The sequence below is a fragment of the Pongo pygmaeus genome, chromosome 17 (assembly GCF_028885625.2).
Source record: "Pongo pygmaeus isolate AG05252 chromosome 17, NHGRI_mPonPyg2-v2.0_pri, whole genome shotgun sequence".
NCBI lineage: Eukaryota > Metazoa > Chordata > Mammalia > Primates > Hominidae > Pongo > Pongo pygmaeus.
In genome coordinates this window covers 91,701,077-91,720,926 of record NC_072390.2, presented here as the reverse complement: position 1 = coordinate 91,720,926, position 19,850 = coordinate 91,701,077, and the positions used below count along the sequence as shown (strand labels likewise).

The 19,850-nt window shown below is 44.9% G+C and overlaps 1 protein-coding gene across 15 annotated transcripts in view; it reads left to right on the top strand.

Annotated features, from left to right (window-relative positions):
• ZNF516 (zinc finger protein 516) overlaps positions 1–19,850 on the top strand; it is a 152,207-nt gene that overhangs the window by 14,602 nt on the left and 117,755 nt on the right. For 3 of the 15 annotated variants that reach the window (XM_063653838.1, XM_063653833.1, XM_063653842.1), the window contains exon 2: positions 17,329–17,442. The exons of the other annotated variants lie outside the window; for them this stretch is intronic. The gene's annotated coding sequence lies outside the window, so the exon portion shown is untranslated. The remainder of the gene's footprint in view (positions 1–17,328; positions 17,443–19,850) is intronic. 15 annotated transcript variants of the gene reach the window in all.

Below are 19,850 nucleotides of genomic sequence, written 5' to 3'. Positions count from 1 at the left end.
GTAATCTCAGCTACTCAGGAGACTGAGGCAGGAGAATCGCTTGAATCCAGGAGATGGAGGTTGTAGTGAGCCGAGATCATGCCACTGCACTCCAGTCTGGGCGACAAAGCGAGACTCCGTCTCAAAAACAAACAACAAAAAAAGTGTGTGTGTGTGTGTGTGTGTGTGTGTGTATGTAAAAACCAGCCTTAGCTCACTGGCTGTACAAAAACAAGTGGTGGGAAGAATTTGGCCCGCGGGCCTGCAGTTCGCTAACTCAGCATTCAAGGGCAGTTTTGCCCAAGAGAGTACCATGCACGCTATGTCTATCACTTCACGTTTTCTAGTGATCACATCAAGAGAGGTAAAAGGAAACACGGAAAATTAATGTTAATGATAGTTTTATTTAACCCAGTATATCCAGAATCCAAAATGTTAAACATGTAGATGACAAGAATTACTACTAAGTTTTTTTTTGTTCTTTTTTTTTTTTTTTTTTTTTATACAAAATCTTCAGTGTCCCATGTGCATTTTACCTTCCCAGACCATCCGAGTTTGGGCCAGCCCCACTTGGCAGCCTTATAGGATGGCACAGCTCTAGGGGCGCCCCACCACAAACCGTGGCCAGGTGCCAGGGGTGTGTTAGAAATCTTCAGGCAGGTTCCTCTGTTTCTGATTTCTGCTATTTGTTTTCAAACCAGGACACTAAGGGAAGGTACATTACTTTAAAACTGTCTCTGGGGGATCCCAGCAGTTTAAGGGGAAAGGGATCTTTTTTAATAACCTCAGGCTCTGTCCCAAGTGCTACAGTGGTGGAAGTGTCGGGGTCCTGGGTGTGGAGGGAAGGCGTCTCTTCAGGAGACCACAGGGTAGCCAGGAGGCCAAGGGCCTGACCCTGCCAGCGTCTGCCCCTCTGCACACTCTCGCAACAGAGGGCCCCTGTATTGGTATTTCCCATGTTCCCTGCACCCAGGTCTCCACTTCTGGTGCAGCATTTGATAACTCAGATTTATGAGTTCCAGCATTGTGGGTCTGCAGGAAGGAATCTTGGTGTGGCTGTGAATCTAGTTCCACTTGTGATGTGACTTCTGGCCCATTATGAATGCCTGTGCATCTTCCCTCCATCTGTGGGGTGAAAGGGGAAGCCAGCCTGCCCCAGGGATTAGGAGAGGACCATGCCCCAGGGACACCTTTGGACAATGGGGAGCTGGAACCTTGTGCAAAGGATCACTCACAGAGCAGGCAGAATTGCAGACGCAGACTGACTTGCCAGCAGAATTTCAGAAAACAGAAGGAAATCATGATGGATTGAGTTTATTCTTTTCCCGAACAATTTCTGTTGTGGCTTGCTGAGAGAATGTGGCCCGTGTTCACAGGGACGTTCTGTTCTTTAGCAGCAAGAGCTGGAACGACTGTTGACCATTTTACCTGCCCTGTAGGTGCAAGTCAAGGCCCCTTTTATTCAAACATCCCAAAGTCATGTGACTCTTAAAATCGCACCAAGGGACTTGGTGGACAGACTGAGGTATCCTGGTGATGATTGTTCCAGGTCTGTTCTGAGAAGGAACAAAAAGTTTTTCTCTTCCCCAGTGGATTTGTTTTTTTTTTTTTTGGACAGAGTCTCACTCTGTCACCCAGGCTGGAGTGCAGTGGCGTGATCTCAGCTCACTGCAACCTCCGCCTCCCAGGTTCAAGTGATTCTTGTGCCTCAGCTTCCCGAGTAGCTGGGATTACAGGCGCACACCACCATGCCCAACTAAACTTTGTATTTTTAGTGGAGACAAGGTTTTGCCATGTTGGCCAGGCTGGTCTTGAACTCCTGACCTCAAGTGATCTGCTTGGCTCGGCCTCCTGTAGTGCTGGGATTATAGGTGTGAGCCACCATGTCCAGCCCCACAGCAGATCCCTGAAGTGAAAAGCTGTAAACTTAAGCATTTTAATAAACTTTGATACAGAACTGAGAGTGTACTGAAAGCATGTTTGAAATGCACTCATTTTTCTGCTTTTGAAGTTTTGAATCGTGAATGTATATATATTCTCTGTGTCATCTAATAATAATTTTACATTCAGCCTATAACCTGTGTAAGGGATTTGTTATTCCTATTTTTTGTAGATTAAAAAATTGTTTAGAAAAGATAATTGTGATATAATTCATTTCGGTAGATGTTATTTGTATTGTATATTAAACCTTAAGCCTTTTGTTCATAATTTGCTGCATTTTAGTTTTGCTAACCTCGCAATATAAACAAGTTTACAAAACATAGAAACTCTTAACTTTGCTTAGGGTTGAGGAATACCTGGAGTGAAAACCCCAGACAAAGTTAATTTATTTCATACATCATTATTGTAGTCGTAGAATAGCAACAAAATGCCCTTCCTGTTGAAGAATGAATGTTTTATTGAGATGATGGTTTTACGTTATCTCCCCTCCCTGCATTCTTCATCGATGAATTTGTCACTCTCTTGATGAATCTGTCACTCTCTCATTTGTCCTGAAGATCTCAAATATGATTGTTGGAGTAGAAGTTAGTACACTTTCTGCTCTCCACCAGAGTTTACAAAAACACTTAAGTTTGGGGCTTTTCACTTAGGAGATCCATTGGTGGGAAAGATAACCTCTTTTTCCCTTCAGAATAGATCTGGAACAAAGTGTAATTCATCAGCCCTTTTTAAGTAGGTCGTTTACGTATAATAATTAAAAAATGGATATAACAATACTGGTTCAGAAAAGCTGTTTCTCAGAAGGAAGAGTGAAGTAACTCAAAGCAAACCAAACTCCTTTAAGAAGATGCTTCTTAAAGGAGATGAGAATTAAATGCAGTGTAATGAGTTTGCATTCCTTCGTTTCAGCAGGTTTTTTTGTGTTATTTGTGTCTTATTCCCATGCTACTGAGAATTACAGTGAGATAAAAAGGAACCCTTTACAGTGGGCCATTTTGTGAGTGCTTGAGAATGTGTGGGGTGGTCTGGAAGCCAAGTGGAAGGGGAAATGTAGGGGGTTTAAAGTATAAAATTGCAAGAGAATCACATTTTGTTGGTGTATTTAAAAGTGCCACAAAGTAAGCACAAAAACCTGACCTTGTTTTTCCCGGACAGAACGAATCTCGCCTTTTGTCCCATGTGTCTTGAGACTGCTGTCCAACTCAATTTTGTCACATTTTCAAGGCTAAGGCAGAGTTAAATTGCTTCCTCATTGTGGGGCTGGGTCCTGTTCTTGGAGGTGACACTTCAGGTTACCTGTTATTCCTGCTTGTGGATCTGATGTTCAGAGCAGCAAGTTTATTATTTTCATGGAGGGTCAGTTTTCATGCTTGCTATATTAGTCACTGAAATGCTTCTTTTGATAGGTCAAATGATATTGAAACAAACTAGAATTCTGTTTCCTGTCTGACTTGTGGAATTGCGGTATCAGTGTTTGGAAAACTTATCAGACTTTTGAACATAAGATCAACTAGCATTCAAGTAGAACTACAAAGTCCAAACGATATGACTCAGCTGGGATAAAAAGTGTTGTTTTATCTTTTTTCTGTTTCAGTGACTCAGCAAAAACAGTGCTTTGGACATACACAAATGTAGGCAAATGAATATTTCTGCATAAAGGGAAAATGTAGACCTTTACTTTTAGGACGACCGTTTGTTGGTGGACCGGCCCAAAATTGTTTTCAGAGTTTTGCAAATCCACCTGAGTCTCCACAAGTGCAATTTCATCTGTGGGTTCTTCTCTTGAAAGTGATTTAAGCCTCCGTAGCAAGTCACCCCGCACCGGCATACATCTGGGGGGCTCAAGAGCTTAGGCTGTTTCTATCAGTCATGTGAAATTTATAGTTGTTCAGTTGCCTACAGTTCACTTAGTCAGGTGGGACCTCAGTATTGCAATAAATGAAGGTGTTCTGATTAAAACATCCCTTTCTTAGACAAACCATGACTGGTTTTGGAGGTTAGTAGAAAACTGACACAAAACTACGAGCTTACATTTAATCACTTGGCAGAATTTCTTTCATACTCATTTGACCACTTTGTTTAATATGCTTTAAGATGTCTGAAGTTGGAGCTTAGAATGTACACTGTGTCCTACTTTTAAATGAGAGGAGTTACAGTAGCTGAGAACAATCCTATTCCCTGTCCTGCAACTCCTGGATGTGGACATTTTTTTTGCTGGGAAGTGAGTTGATCTGAATGTCATTCTTCCAGGGAATTAATATGAAGCTACCCATTTTAATTACTGAACCAGAATAAAACATTGACAGCTGGCACTGAAGGCCTTACTGTTTGTTTATCTTGTATAAGGGGTCAAGATAGACAGAGGCACTTTGCTTTTAAGACATATACAGTGATTTTTCACAAAATGGTGTGAACATGTAGCACCTTTCTTTTCATACTATAAAAGGAGATGATGGTTGTGGAACTCACTGCAGATAACTCATTACTTGGTTTTCCAACCACAAATTTGTGTGGGTAATTTAGTTAGAGCCAAAAACTCAGGGCAACATTCTCCTTGCCCAAATTAAACCATTTCTTTTCAGATAATTGTACAAAATGCATAGTTTATACATGACAAAGTCTTCATCATCTTGGCCATCGAGATATTTACAGTCGAAAGAGGAAATTGCATTTTGAGGAAAAAGTGTGTGAGATGTTTCACAACATGAGTGCAAGTTTATTTTATGCAAGCTACTATTGAGCGCCTGCTCTATGCCAGTCACTGTATTAGGCATTTAAATACATTTGCTTGGTGAATGTAGTAAGATCTTTAAATATATACATTTTAAAGAATTTAAAATGGTACAATGTTCTCTGAGTTTTTCTGCAACTATTTTTTTTTTTTAATTTTGCATGACATTTCAGTGTATTCTCTTTAAGGCATGTGTAGGGTGCTGTTGTGTGTACACACCCTCAGTGATTTCCAGATGCCCAGTGCCCGGTGTGGCCAGAGCATGGACCCACTGGCACAGATTTGGTCAGTGAGCAGCCAACAGGAGGTGCCCGTGTGTGCCAGCTGGCTACCGCCCTGTGGAGCCGACTTTCTTTGTCGTGTCTCCTGTTGGACATTTGGGCTGTTATCAGCTTTCTCTTAGCGTGCAGGGAACTTTTCTGATACACGACTTTGTGCACTTGTGGGAATATTTCTCTAGGATAAGTTCCCTGAGGTGGAATTTTGGGGATGGAGGGGCATTTTAATTGACAGATACTGCCAAATTTACCAACAAAGATAACAAAGTACCATTTTACGTTCTTTGCAAAACTCAGTGCTTTCTCTTTGTCAATGCTTGATATTATCAATCTTTTAAGTCTTGGCCAACTTAATAGAGGAAAATACCATTGCATTTTAAAAATTGTGAGTGATTATGAGGATTTCTTAATGTTTATTGCTCATTTTATCTGTCTTGTGACTCACCTGTTACTTCGTCACATTATCCAGTGAAGTTATTCATGATTTGTTGATTTATAAGAACATTTTGTTTGTTGGGGATAATAGTCTTTTGCTGATGAGTTACAAATATCTTTTTGGGTAACTTGTTTTGTATCTTCCATCACATATGTTTTCCAGATACGGAAACATTCAGGTAGCCTATATATGTGAGTTGTTTCTTAAAATGTGTGAAAGATTTCAGATGTGGGCTTGACTCATCTCTCACATTTGGGTGGGTGGAGGAGAGAGCTCTGGTTTCTTGCTTAAATATTGGTCTGTTTACTTTTTTTGTCCCTGAGTGAATTTTGGACAGTAAGATTTTATTAGAAAATTATTTTTTTCGTCCATATTAACAAGTGTATTAACCTAGAGTTTGAAAAAATTGTATGTTTTTTAAAATTTTTCATTCTGTCTGTGGTTATTAGACCTAATTTCCCCCCAACCCCTTTTTTCTTCATGATTAGGCCAGCTAGTTATTTATCTCATTCATTGGGGTTATCATAGAGCCAATGATTGATTTTGTGAATCAGTTTTACTGTAGTTTTTCTTATTTGTTGTTAGTCTTTAAAATTCAAATTTAAGAGTTTTATTATATTTATGTTACTGGTTGAAATGAGTATTTATTTTTAATTATTGTAGCAAGTAATTGAATTTTATTTTAGCTTTCTTGTGTACCATAAATTTTGGCACTGGTACTTTGAAGAGAGTTTGCAGTTTCACTTTGATTTCTTCTTTGTTTCAGGAATTGTTACAGAGAGTTTAGAATTTTCCAAATGGCCGAACTTCTGTGAGTGTTGTTTTTGTTTTTGCTTGTTAATTTTTAGTGTCATGGTACTGTATTATGGAGCTCCTGGGACCTGTACTGTTTCGAATTTATGGAACTTTTGGAGCCTTCTTTGTGGTTAATATGGAGGCATTTGATGTTCTATTGCCAATTTAGCAAAATGGCAAATTGTGGAGTGTGATACTCATATATTAGATAAGACTTACTTTATTTTTCAAGCTGTCTATTTCTTACTACTTTTGCTTACTTAATCCGCCATGCTTACGAGAGATTTGCCAGTTCTTCCAGATCATTTTTCTCTGTTTGTCTTTCCAGGTATTCACTGTAGCTGTTTCTAAATGCATTTTATTCTGTGTTTGTGTTATTCTGTGTTTTTTGACTTAAAAGTGTAGTATAACTACAGCTGGGGGAGGGGTGCTTTCCTGTAATCCCAGCTTCTTGAGAGGCTGAGGCAGGAGGATTGCTTGAGCCCAGGAGTTTGAGGCCAGCCTGGGCAACATAGTAAGACCCTGTCTCAAAAAGAAAGCCACACACACACACACACACACACACACACACACACCCCAGTATTAGGACAATTATATCTTCTTTGTGAGTTCTACTTTACCCTTTATGATTATAAGATAGCTACTTTTTTTTTTTGTTTTGAGGTGGAGTCTCGCCCTATTGCTCAGGCTGGAGTGCAGTGGTGCAATCTCAGCTCACTGCAAGCTCTGCCTCCTGGGTTCATGCCATCCTCTTGCCTCAGCCTCCCAAGTAGCTGGGACTACAGGTGCCCACCACCATGCCTGGATAATTTTTTGTATTTTTAGTAGAGACAGGGTTTCACCGTGTTAGCTAGGATGGTCTCCATCTCCTGACCTCGTGATCCGCCCGCCTTGGCCTCCCAAAGTGCTGTGATAACAGGCGTGAGCCACCGCGCCCAGCCAACTACTTTTGTATAATTGCCTTTTTTGACCGCACATTAAAATTTTAATGGTATTTTTTTTCCATGTTGCTTTTGTTTGTTTTCTCTACGTGTCCAGCTTTTCTGAGTTCCTTAGTCATAGGTGTTTTTTTTTTTTTTTTTTTGCAGAGAGCAAATAGTCAATTTAATTTTTAACCCTATCATGGAGTCTTTTTTTAAATAAGTGAGTTTATTCCATTTATATTTATTTCTGAAACTGACTTACTTTGTCTTCTTTGCTAATTAAAGAAAAAAAACTTTTGTGCTTCCTCGCTTTTTCTTCTTTTCTCTTTATTGGAATATGAGTTATTTCTTGTCCTTTAATTATTAAAATCAGAAAGCATATAGAAAGCATATAATGCCTTTGGTTCCACTAGTGGCTGTATTTATGATGTTTTCTTAAAGCTGTATTTCTTAATGTATCAACATCAGTAGTAATACAATTTGACTTCCCCTTTGGGAAAGAAGTTAGAACACTTCTATTACCTTCCTCTTCTTTCCCCATCTGCTCCCCCTCCCCACATTGCTATTGTCATTCCTTTTTTGGCTGTTTTTTTTAGTCTATTAGTGTTAATTTATTATTTTTACATGACATAGTTTTTATTTCAAGACATGTAAGGATCGCATGTTTATTTTATGTGTAGATCACAGTTATTTGGATGTAATTCTATTTATATTTATTTCCTTACTGGATTTAGTGATCATTGCCGGATTTTATTATTGCTTTTTCTGCCTGTGAGGCCTTCATTTGGAGCCATCCTGTTTGACCGGATGACCTTTCCAGGTTGCTCTTAAAGGACTCTGGTGAGGACACTGGTCCTTATGGAGGAGTTAGCCTGAGCTGGGTGAGAATCCAAGCAGCAGAAAAGTGGGTCAGAGCCCAGGAGAGCTAAGGAAATTTCATATTGCTGAAGCCAGAGGTGCATACACGTAGGTGTTCACACGTGTGAGCGCACGTGTTGCAAGTGCATAGGTGTGTAAGTGTGCCTGAGTGTGTGTATACAGACACATACATGCACATGTGAGTATACACTCGTGTAAGCGCGCCTGTGTGTAGGTGCACGTTTGCAAGTGTGCCCGTGTAGTGAGCCTGTGCAAATGCACACACGCACATGCAAGTGTCTAAGCATGCACATGCCTGTCAGGGATGGCAGGGGTGTCTGGGTGATAGCCAAGAGCTGATGTTTGAGAGGCCGTTAAAGACCACATCATCTTGACTGTGAATTGTCTTGAGGAATATGGACTCCATCCCAAGGGCAATGGGAGGAGATGTTGTGGAGGGTCCCTCAGCCAATCTGCGGCAGGGAGGAAGCGTCACAGGCCAGGGACACTGACCAAGGGACCGGCAGGAGGTTTCTGAAGGGAAGATGGTTTGATGGTTCAGAACAGGAAGAGGATGGAGCTCTGGGCTAGATTTGTGACTGGGAAACTGGAGCAGAGTGCCCTGAATCTGACTTGGTTCATGCTGGAAGGTCTCGAGTCTGTAAGACTTGGTCATCTGCTGGGTGAGTTGAGAGGCAGGGAGGGTGCAGGGCAGCTGTTGTATTCCTGGGTAGTACTCTGCAGGGACACAGTCCTAGTGGGCATGATGTCCTGGAGCAAGACATCCAGGGTAGACAGTTTGGGTGGGGCTGGAGTCCCAGAACAGCTTCCATCTGCTGTGGGTGTCTTGGGGACACCTGCAGTAAGATAGGGATCTTAAGGTGTTTAGCCTCCATGGAGTGGCAGCATGACTTCGTGCTGGACCTGGCTCCTGGGAGAAGTCGGCTCCAATTCTGGGATCCTCCCGTTCAGCGATGTGACAGGATCTAGTGAGGCCCCGACTGGTGCCTGGCTGAGGCCCAGCTGTCCTGTGTGGAGTGTTTCTACCAGTGGTGGCCTCTGGACACCAGAAATGCTGTTCACATGGGCCCACTGCAGGTCAGAGAACTTCTGAACTGGAAAAGGCCTCCCAATTTCTCCATTACAAATGACACATTTCACAGATGGGAAAAACGAGGGCCAAGAAGAGAATGACCCATCTAACGCCACTTGTCTGACCAGAGAAATGAGAGTTGGCCCAGGAATCAGTCCGTGTCTGGGGTCGCTTCCCTCTCTTGCCAGGTGTTAGAGGTGATTCAAGAGCTGCAGCAATCCATTCTGTCACCTTTTTGGGGAAGAAAGTAAGGCAGAAAAGTCCCTGAAATAATGTCTTTTTTTTTCCTGTGTGGAGGATGTGGAGGGTTTGCTCAGTATAGTAATCGTCTGAACGGATATGCCAGATATGCATACTTTTAGAATTATTCCTGACAAGTTTTTCATAATACCATCTTTATTTGTGTTTCTTATTTCTTCTGCCCAACAGATTGGTGAGGAATACTGTAAATCATATTTTTGATGTAGGTAAAAGAAAGTAACTGAAAGGTGTTTTTAAAAAATTAATCCACTTACAAAAATATCTTTGAAGAAAGAAAACTGCCTAGGAAGGAGAAAGGAATAGAAAAGAAATTTTAAAAATCAGGTTTTTGTGGAACCGTTTTTCTTTTTTTTTTCTCAGGCTCCCGAGTAGCTGGGACTACGGGTGCCTGCCACCACGCTGGGCTAATTTTTATTGTATTTTTAGTAGAGACGGGGTTTCACTGTGTTAGCCAGGATGGTCTTGATCTCCTGACCTCGTGATCCGCCCGCGTTGACCTCCCAAAGTGCTGGGATTACAGGCGATAGCCACCGCGCCCAGCCCTGTGGAACCGTTTTTAAGTGCAGGGCAAGCCTTACAGTATGTAGGGATTTATAGAAAATCATAGATAAGAAGTCCTTAATGAATTAGGATAGAACTTCAGTGCTTTTGGCCAAGAGTGGTCGTAAAATGTTTGTAACACGAATCAAATGGAGTAAAATTCTCAGAATAAACCAGAGAGCACAGAATAGGGTTCGTATGGAATTTCCAGTCAGGAAGAAGCGGAACATTCCAAAGGTCATTTATATAAGGGCTCCTTGGATCCGAACAGTGCAGTGTCCGTTAAATGTTGCATCTAAAATAACTTCAGCTTGGAATTTCTTAAGCAGTTAGTGCAAAAAGAGTAGCTCTGTTAAAGCATACTTGTGTTGGGTAGAAATATTCCCTTAATGGAACTTTTCTGTATATATATGAATTAGAATTGTATCCTGACCACTTGTGATTTGTTCCAGATCTAAGTTAAAAGTTGGGGGGAAAACTCCAAGCAAAGGGAAACTGCGCATTTGTTGGCTCAGATAACTCAGCAGTTAACGTGAATTGTCAAAGCTGGGTAATCCACAAACGGGCGGTTCCAAATCTGAGAACGTGAAAACTGGCTGTCTCATCTAGAAAAATTCGTTTTGTTTTGTTTTTAAACAGTTTATGGATTCTGGTGATGACCTCTGACATCCTTATTTGGGATAATACCATTTAAAGATGAACATATTTCATGCAGTTTTAACAGTAGATTATTTACTTAACAATGCCTTATAAATATTATCTCATTTATATTTTGTAATGATTTCCTGAGTACAATTTTAAGGCATTTCAAATGGTTTTAAGCATTTAAAACATATACTTTTTGTTTTGTGTTTTTTATTGTGATAAAATATATGTAACATAAAGTTTGCCATTTTAGCTATTTTTAAGTGTACAGTTCAGTGCCTGTATTGGTTTTTTATAATTAATGAATATTAGTTGAAAGAAACATGAGGCAGCTCTGTCTGCTTTTCTGAGTACAGTGGTTTAACCTTTCAGATTCCAGGACTTTCTAACAGAAGAAGATAAAAATAGAAAATGAAGTTTTGATTTAATCCTAACATTAAATTATATTTTTAAAAATATTAAACTTTTTGGTCAGAAGACTAAAGTTACCATAATTTCTTTTATCTAAAAAGTGAGTCTCCTCCCTTATCCCAACCCAGTAATTTTAATTTCTTCTTACACTGAAAGAAAGCTCTTTTATCCTGAGTGCAGTAGTGGAAACTATTACTAGGTCTTTGGTTATTTCAATGTAGAAAGGAAAATACATAACCTAAAATCATGAGTGCCTTCTTTTAATTGTCCATTTTGTGGAATGTATACATTCAGAGATATTTATTAAAACTTATTTTTAAAAAGTGCTCTAAATATAAAGATTTAATGAGTGTGGCTTTTTTAGTAATATAAAAAATAGGACTGCAAATCCTTAATAATCATATGTTTGGGGTGTAATTTTGGACTGGTGATTTCACCACACTGCACAGTTGACTAATTTTATATTTTGCTGGGAGAAGGCAAAAACTTTCTTCCAGTAAAGGGAACATTCGCACACCCTGATTTGACTACCTCGGTTATTTATATTCAGGCGTACAGAGCTAAACATGTAGAAACATCATGACTTCATTACAAAAACCAAAACTATTCAAGAATGAACGTTAAATGCCTTTAAAATCGGGCTGAGAAGTTGGAGACATTAGAACTCTTCAGACCTGGAGGCTCTCTCCAAGTGCTTCTTTGTAGCAGTGTGGTTTAGCGGTTCAGGACCTTCCATTGTTGAAGGACATATAATATACAATGGAGTGATAAATAAAGTCCTTGGAACAAACACTCTGAGGACTAAACAAGGAACTGATGGGGAAGATGGCTCAGCATTTTAAGTTACTCCTCTCAAGTGAGAGTTTTCAGGGATGTCAATTTTTTGGCTTCCCTGGGCCACGTTGGAAGAAGAGGAACTGTCTGGGACCACACATAAAAGATTCTAACGCGGCCGGGCGCATTGGCTCATGCCTGTAATCCCAACACTTTGGGAGGCCGAGGTGGGTAGATCACTTGAGCTCAGGAGTTTGAGACCAGCCTGGCTAACATGGCGAAACCTCGTCTCTGCAAAAAATACAAAAAAAATTAGCTGAGTGTGGTGGTGCACACCTGTAGTCCCAGCTACTCGGGAGGCTAAGGTGGGAGGATCGCTTGAGTCCAGAAGGCAGAGGTTGCAGTGAGCCAAAGTTGCACCACTGCACTCCAGCCTGGGCGACAGAGTGAGACCCTGTCTCAGGAAAAAAAAAAAAAAAAAAAAAGACACTAATGATAGCTGATGAGCCTAAAAACAAACAAACAAACAAACAACCTCATAATGTTTAAGAAAGGTTATGAATTTGTGTTGGGCTGCCACGGGTTGGACAAGCTTGGACTTTAAATTGCCCAGAGAGCGAGTGTGATTGTTTTTCTTACTAGACGAGCACGGGGCTGCTCCAAATCACAAGTATTGTAGGACACTGCCAATCTTAATTTTGATATCTCTAATTTCAGATAAACATAAAAAACACATTTCTGTGTACATAGAGAGCAGAAGTTCTCTATTTCTCAACCTTTTTGATCCATCAGAGCCAGAGAATCTCCTGGGGTGCCTTGAGTGGCCTGAAGTGGTTAGCTCACAGATAGGCACGGGCTGGCTGGGGTGTGTTGGCTGCTGCAGGGAGTCCCACAAGGCCGTCCGTCGCGCGCTGTCCGTGGGGAGGTCTGGAATACGCCGCAGCTACTCTTGCTTGCAAGGCTGCCCGGGATGACAGTGGGAGTTAGCAGTCGGCAGATAGTGAGTGGAAGAACTCATTTCTGTCCTTGGTTTATTACTTTATACTTATATGTAGCTGCCCTGAGGGGGATGGGATGCATGTAGTTATTCGATAACTGGACTTGAATTTATTTGGTAAAAATAACTCAGGAATCGAATGGGCTTACAGTTTGAACATGCCTGCAAATGCAGGAAATTGCTAAACTTCTACTTTGAAAATGAGGCAGCTCGTGTTGATTGCAACATGTTTTTGAGGTGTGGCCTTTGAGTGGGCTGGGGCTGTTGTCTTTCTCAAGATCCCAGTTAGGTAGGAGCAACAGGGACTCTGCTTTGGTTTGGACCTCCCCACCACCAGCCTCCGAAGCCTTGTCCCTTCCTTGACCGAGCACTTACCTGCAGCCTCTGGGAAAGCCCAGCACCTGTGGACGCTGTAATTCCAGCACTGCCCCCGAGGTGTGCTGAACATTTAGTTAGGGTGAGAGAGATCTCAGGGCAAAGCGTTTGCCCAAATCATTTCCTCTCTGGGACAAGAGACACGCAGGACTTCCTGCCAGCCCAGAGGGGCTGTTGGCTGCAGGTTCAGCGAGGCCACGGCTGCCTCTGCCTGATTTTACTTCCCAGAGGCCAGCATCTCCTGGGTTTTGCCTCTGGGGCCCCCCTGCCTCCCAGGGCCCTTTGCCTGCACCTCTGGGTCGTCCTTCCCTGTGAGGCTGCAGAACCAGGGTCCTGCCCCAGGGCATCCCTTCCTGTGTTTGCTCCCCACGTTCACAGCCCGTGGCATCACCACCATAGACTCTAGGTCCTGGTGATATCCTGGTGAAGGGATTTCTGTGTCATCCTGTCTCCTGTTGCGTCAGCTGTGCGTGTCCTAGCAGGGATGGCCCTCGTGGCCCCTGTGCACGTCCAGGGTCCCTTCTCCACTTTTCCAGCCGCCACCGTAGGCACGTGTCCCCACTGGGTGTCTTCCCTCACACCCATCCCAGGCTTGGCAGGCAGGCACCACTGCGTCCTGTGTGCCACGCTGTCTAGACAGCCTGTCCACAGAGCGCCTTTCTCCTTGACTAGATCTCCTGGAGATGTGCGGCCCCGGCACCTGCAGGGAGCACTTGGGTCTGGCCGTGCCAGCCAAGTAGCCTCTTTGGTGTCCCTGCCGTCCCACCTGGCTTGGTCCTTGTGGGCCTCACAGATGCTGGTAGCCTGGTGAGCGTGCAGAGCCTCGGCCTCCGGGCCAGCATCCCGTCCACGTGGCAGCATGGGTGCACCATTATGGGAGTGGGGAACTGACAGAGAGACCTGAATGCTGTTCTCAAGGGGCAGGAGGTCCTGACGCTCCCAAGGGAACAGAGTCTCTGGTGCAAGGGTCCTCCCTGTACCGCTGCCTGCCTGGAGCATTGGAGAGTGAGGTGGCCACCCGGGTGGGGTGGAGTCCATCTGTGAGAAGCACTCTAGCAGTAAACCCAGTAATTAGTGTTGTGAATCAGATCTCTCCCAGAGCCTGAATTAACATCGCTCCCAAGGGAACGTGATGGTTTCCAGTATGGCTTAGACCGTCGCCCAGGGACGTTAGAAGTAGGGGGAAGAAACAGTTGATCATCAGAAAATGCATCGAGAGGACTGCTTGGGGCCTCTTTAAATTGAAAATGGTGTGTCTCTGCCCAGCAGAAGTTTGAACTGGGAAGTGTGTTGAACAGAAGGGTTTCGGTGCAATCTAGGCGTTCCTGGGATTTCGCCTTTGCTGTCCCAGGAGCCCATCTGGGAGCCTGTGCTGCGCTCGGGTCCTTCTCCCAAGTCCCTGCTGGTCCCTGACGGCTCCTTGGTCCGTCTCTGTTTTCGTGACCGTCACACTTCTGAGGAGGACTGGCCGGGTGTTTTGTGGAACCCATAAGCTCCAGGTCCTGGTGACGTCCTGGTGCAGGGACTTCCGTGCCCTCAGTTTGGGTTCTTGCGTGTTTTCCGATTGGTTTAGCCCAGGGTAATCGTTCCCGGGAGGAAGACCCGCAGGGGAGAGGCCCTTCTCATCACAACACATCAGGGGTTGGTCTTGTAAACATTTACTCGTATGATTCGCCTCTTTCCAGCCCTGCGTTTGTCTGTTATTGGTTAATACATCTGAAAGTAAAGGTATAAAGTTTCTTCCCTGTCTGTGCCTGCATCCTGGAGCATTTCTCCCATGTGCTGTCCAAGGACGCTGCAGGGTCAGCCTTTCTCAGACACAGATTGGCCTCCTTGGCCCAAGGGAAATAGATTTTTAAAAAGGCCTCTTTCTCCTTTGAGTTTCCTTGACTAAAGAATTTCTCCTCTTCTGCTGTCGAAGAGTAGGATCTTTTCTGTTTCTTCTGCCCTGTTCCACCTGTAACTGCCAAATCTGAAGTTGGTGTCCAGGGGCAGGAAAGCATCTCTGGACGCACATAACCCGAAACCTTGGTCTCAACTCCTGTGGCCTGTCGAAGAGGGGAAACTAAGCCAGAAAATAGCTTGTGGTTAGTTTAAAAAACTGACACATGTTGAAGACACAGTGCCCAGCAGATAGTGTGGATGACCACACCGTTTTGGTGCACGATGCATGCCAGCCTTGAGCTGCGTGGCGAGCCCTGGGCCCTGGCAGCTCTGGAGCCCCTCTGGCGGCTCCCCTCGAGGTTGCCTGAAGGTGAGGAGGGTGGAGCTGCCCTCATCGGATGCACGGCTGTATCCCTGGGGTCGCATTCCAGTAGTTTCTGTGCATCACTAAAGATACTGGGGCTCTAGCATCCATTCCCACTTGGGCTCCTCCAACCGCATAAGGCTCCCATGATACATCCCCCATCCTTCAAAAGATGCCTTGACTAAATCATGAAAAAAAGGAGACTTTTTAACCTTTCCATAAGTGAGATGGCCAGGCTGGGGGTGCCAGAGAGGCCCTGCAAGTCCAGGAGGCCACTGTCCCCGTTTGAAATGACAAGGCTGGGGGTGCCAGAGAGGCCTTGCAAGTCCAGGAGGCCACTGTCCCCGTCTGAAATGACAAGGCTGGGGGTGCCAGGGAGGCCTTGCAAGTCCAGGAGGCCACTGTCCCCGTCTGAAATGACAAGGCAGGGGGTGCCAGGGAGGCCTTGCAAGTCCAGGAGGCCACTGTCCCCATCTGAAATGACAAGGCTGGGGGTGCCAGAGAGGCCCTGCAAGTCGAGGAGGTCACTGTCCCCATCTGAAATGACAAGGCTGGGGGTGCCAGAGAGGCCCTGCAAGTCCAGGAGGCCACTGTCCCCATCTGAAATGACAAGGCTGAGGGTGCCAGGGAGGCCCTGCAAGTCCAGGAGGCCACTGTCCCGTCACTGCGCATCAACCCTGCCTTTCCACATAGGTCTGGGGGCTCTGCACCTTTGTCTCCATGACTCTTGGGGTTTCTGAGCGATGCTTCTGAGATTTCTGAATGCCAGCTTGAGACGGCAAAGGCCCCAGTCATGCCACGCTATGTGTGTGTCCCACTTTTTTTTTCTTGAGACTGAGTCTCACTCTGTCGCCCAGCCTGGAGTGCAGTGGCGTGATCTCAACTCGCTGCAACCTGCGCCTCCTGGGTTCAAGCTTTTCTCCTACCTCAGCCTCCCGAGTAACTGGGACTACAGGCACACACCACCACATGCCACATTTTTAAGGTACCTTTAGTACATTAAAAATTTTTAATGTCCAAAAAATTTTTTGTATTTTTAGTACAGACGGGGTTTTACCACGTTGGCCAGGCTGGTCTTGAACTCCTGCCCACCTCAGCCTCCCAAAGTGCTGGGATGACAGGTGTGAGCAACTGCGCCCGGCCTTGAGTCCCACTTCTGAGACTGTATATGGAGAAACATCACGTGATGCTGTAAAGAACGGGAAGTGATGGGGAAATCTTGTTTCGCTGGATCTTCTTCTGTCTTTTTTCCTTTTGAAAAGTGTGTGTAATTCAGGACTGAGAACATAAGCTTTCAAGGACTGCTTATTGCTCATGCAGTGGAAATAGTTTATTATGAATATTTTGCAAGTGTCTGTTTTAAAGCTCGCTGTCAAATCTCTTTGGAATGACTTTCAAGTTTAGTGAGAGCTGTGCCACACCCTGAAACATTTGGGGATTCTGTGGTCCCAGGTTTAAGTGGGACACCGATTTCAGTGGGCACATCTGCATTAAGGTCACAGACTGGCTCCCCAGTCCCCTGGCCTGTTTTGTAAACTCAGATGCTGCGGGGGAGGTGAGTAGGTGGTGCCCCACAGACCCATCCCCAACAAGAACAAGCGTCACCTAGGGGCCTGGCATTTCTGGCGGTCAGCAGTGTGATGCGCACACCAAGCGCATCCCATGCCAGGAGCTCAGTGCATATGCATAGCAGGTGTTCCCTGGTGACATTTTGATAGCCTGGATTGACAACCAAATGCAGATTGTTTTGCTGCTACAGTTAGGCGGCGTCCTGGTTACCTCCGCTGCTGCGTTTGTGCTGTGACTGCTGAATGCTTCTCCTGCTCCTGGCTGCCCCTCACAGATGTGGGAAGTCCTATTAGAAACCACACTGTGTGGGATTTTCCTAGCAGCCCCCCTTGGGGTGACTTAATTCATTCTGAAAATATCTACGGTAGCCCCAGAAAGTCCTTGGGCATTGTTTTAATTTTTCTTAAAGAGAAGCAGTGGCAAATGGTTCTTAAAAACATAATTCGATGAATACTAAACTTTTCCTCATTTCAGAATCTGAGAGAGGCCGAGTGGAGTTCGGTCCTTCTCTGAACAGTTTTAGCTGAGAGTACCAGCATCCAACTGGGAGCGTTGTCATTGCATATCCACATTCCCAGGAAAGCCCAGGTAGGTGTGCAGTTGGATCACCTTCCTGTCAATCTGTCCGACTTCGGTTTCACAAACCTGGAATTTCGATCAAGCTTAAAACAACAGTTTTTACTTTGTGGTGTAGGGTTGCTTTTCTTGGCATGGCTAGAAAAATGTAAAATGATGGTAAATAGAAGAAAAATAATTAAACCAGAGCACATAACTGGGAAGCCGCCTCTGTGGGCTACTTTGATGAGGACATAGGGATCACAGTGTGAATGAGGTTTTCTGCTGAAAAACAGCCAGTGTAAGCTGATTGTAGAACTTGGTGCTCCTGGGGTGGGGGTCCATTCGTTTTTATGATCCAGAAAACTATTGCTCGAGGATATTAGCTTGCATATGAGTAAGACCCACTTTCTTTTCTTGCCCAAGTTTGCACAGCTTATTACAGTTAGGCGATGTTTTTGGGCAGACAGCTCTCTTCCCTTCTGGGAGGTGCCGGAGCAGAGCCGCCCAACGCAGTGATGGAATTGTGTGGTGCAGGCTTCATCTGCGTCCGCAGAGGGGCAGGTTTCGGTTGTTACTAGGTGGGTCTTTAATGAGGTGGACCGCTAATCTCTCTGCTGAGACCTGCCCTGACAGCGATGTTTCTAAACTAAAGGGGCGTTGGAGGAGTGCCTGTGTTGGACTGTAGGTCCCTTGTAGGAACAGGAAGACGTGGTGTGAACTGTCTTGTGGTGTTCTTCAGTAATTGATTGGGTCATCGTTTGATTAAAGTAGTGAAATGGTTTTCTTGGGATTCGTACAAAGCCGTCTCTGAGTTTTGCAAATCTGGAGCTGCCGGTGCAGGTCCTGCCCGCTTCCCACCGTGGTGGGGTGGCCTCTGGCGTGGAAGAGTGTCCCGTAGGCATTGTCACCAGCGCTCATCGGTGGAGGCTGGGAACACGCTTCTGTGGCAGAAACACTTTGAAAAAAAGGTAGATGCTGGAAGGAATATACAAAATGTCATATTAATTTAAAAGGTAACCGGATGTGGGAAGGGTGGGAGTCAGGGCCCGCACTCTTGGTATCTGGGCTTGGGCAAGATCATCTCCACAGAGTCACAGGAGGCGGGCGGAGCAGTTTCCCCACACACCACATGCCTGCAGGGCTGGGCGCCGCACCCTTCCCGTCCAGGTGAGGCTGCCCAGGGTTTCTTGCCTGGTAGCTGGTCCGGCCCATGGCGGGCACTTGGGGGATACCTGTTAAACATCTGATGAGACCTGGTCCCCTCACCTGTTGGTGACGAGCCTCAAGCTGGTTCCCGTGTGGTCCTTGCATATTTTTGGTAGTGCTGAACCTTGGATGAAGACCTGAAGAGGAAGGGATCTTGAATTTGTCAAGCGCCCACTGTGTGCCAGGCACCTGTTTTAAGCACCCGCTGTATGTTTTCTGATTTTACGTTTGGATGGCAAGATTGCAAAACGTTTGTGTCCTACAAATGAATCTCCGACAATTGCAGAAATTATAGGTGACAAATGACCCTTTCCACCCCCAAATTTCCTCTAAAGGTCACATTAAATAGGGTGATCCAGGGCCTCTCAAGTGGTGCAGCCCAACAGGTCAGTCCCAGGTGTGTGGAGACGCTGGTCCCCTGGGCCCTCTTGGTCAGGGAGGCAGCAGAGGGTGGGAAAAGTGGCGTGTACCACAGGGCTCGGAGGAAGCCAACATGGTTTTCACAGTGCCTGTTGTGGTCGTGGTGACCGGTGTTCTGTTGGACGAGGCACTGGCCTCACCATTACATGGTCAGTGTGCAGTGACGACGGAGTGTCCAGGAGGAGCTTGGCTTAGGCAGATAAGTCAGCCCCATTCGGTATGTTGTTATTTTTATTTATTTATTTATTTTTTGAGATGGAGTCAGGCTCTGTTGCCCAGGTTGGAGTGCAGTGGCATGATCTCACCTCACTGCAACCTCCGCCTCCCGGGTTCAAGCGATCGTCCTGCCTCAGCCTCCCAAGTAGCTGGAATTACAGGCATGTGCCACCAGGCCTGGCTGATTTTTTTTTTTCTAGTTGTAGTAGAGATGAGGTTTCACTGTGTTGGCCAGGCTGGTCTCCCTGACCTCAATTGATCCACCTGCCTCGGGTTCCTAAAGTGCTGGGACTACAGGCGTGAGCCACTGCGGCGGGCAGTATGTTGTTTAAAAAGGCCCTTCTGTTACTTCTGGAAAAACAAAGGGGTAAGTAATTACCTTCCTTGAACGAACGAGGCGATCATGTGGCATGGCTTCTCCGGTTTGGGAGTTTTGATTCTTATTTTCACTGTAGCTTTTTGCAAGTGATCGCTCTCTTGAGGTGTGCTCTGACATTGCTTGCACAATTCCAGAACCTCTCTAGCCCTGAACAGAAGCAGGGTAGAGCTACTTGTCTTTCATGAGCAACTGGGGTCGTTGAAAAAGGGAGGAAAAC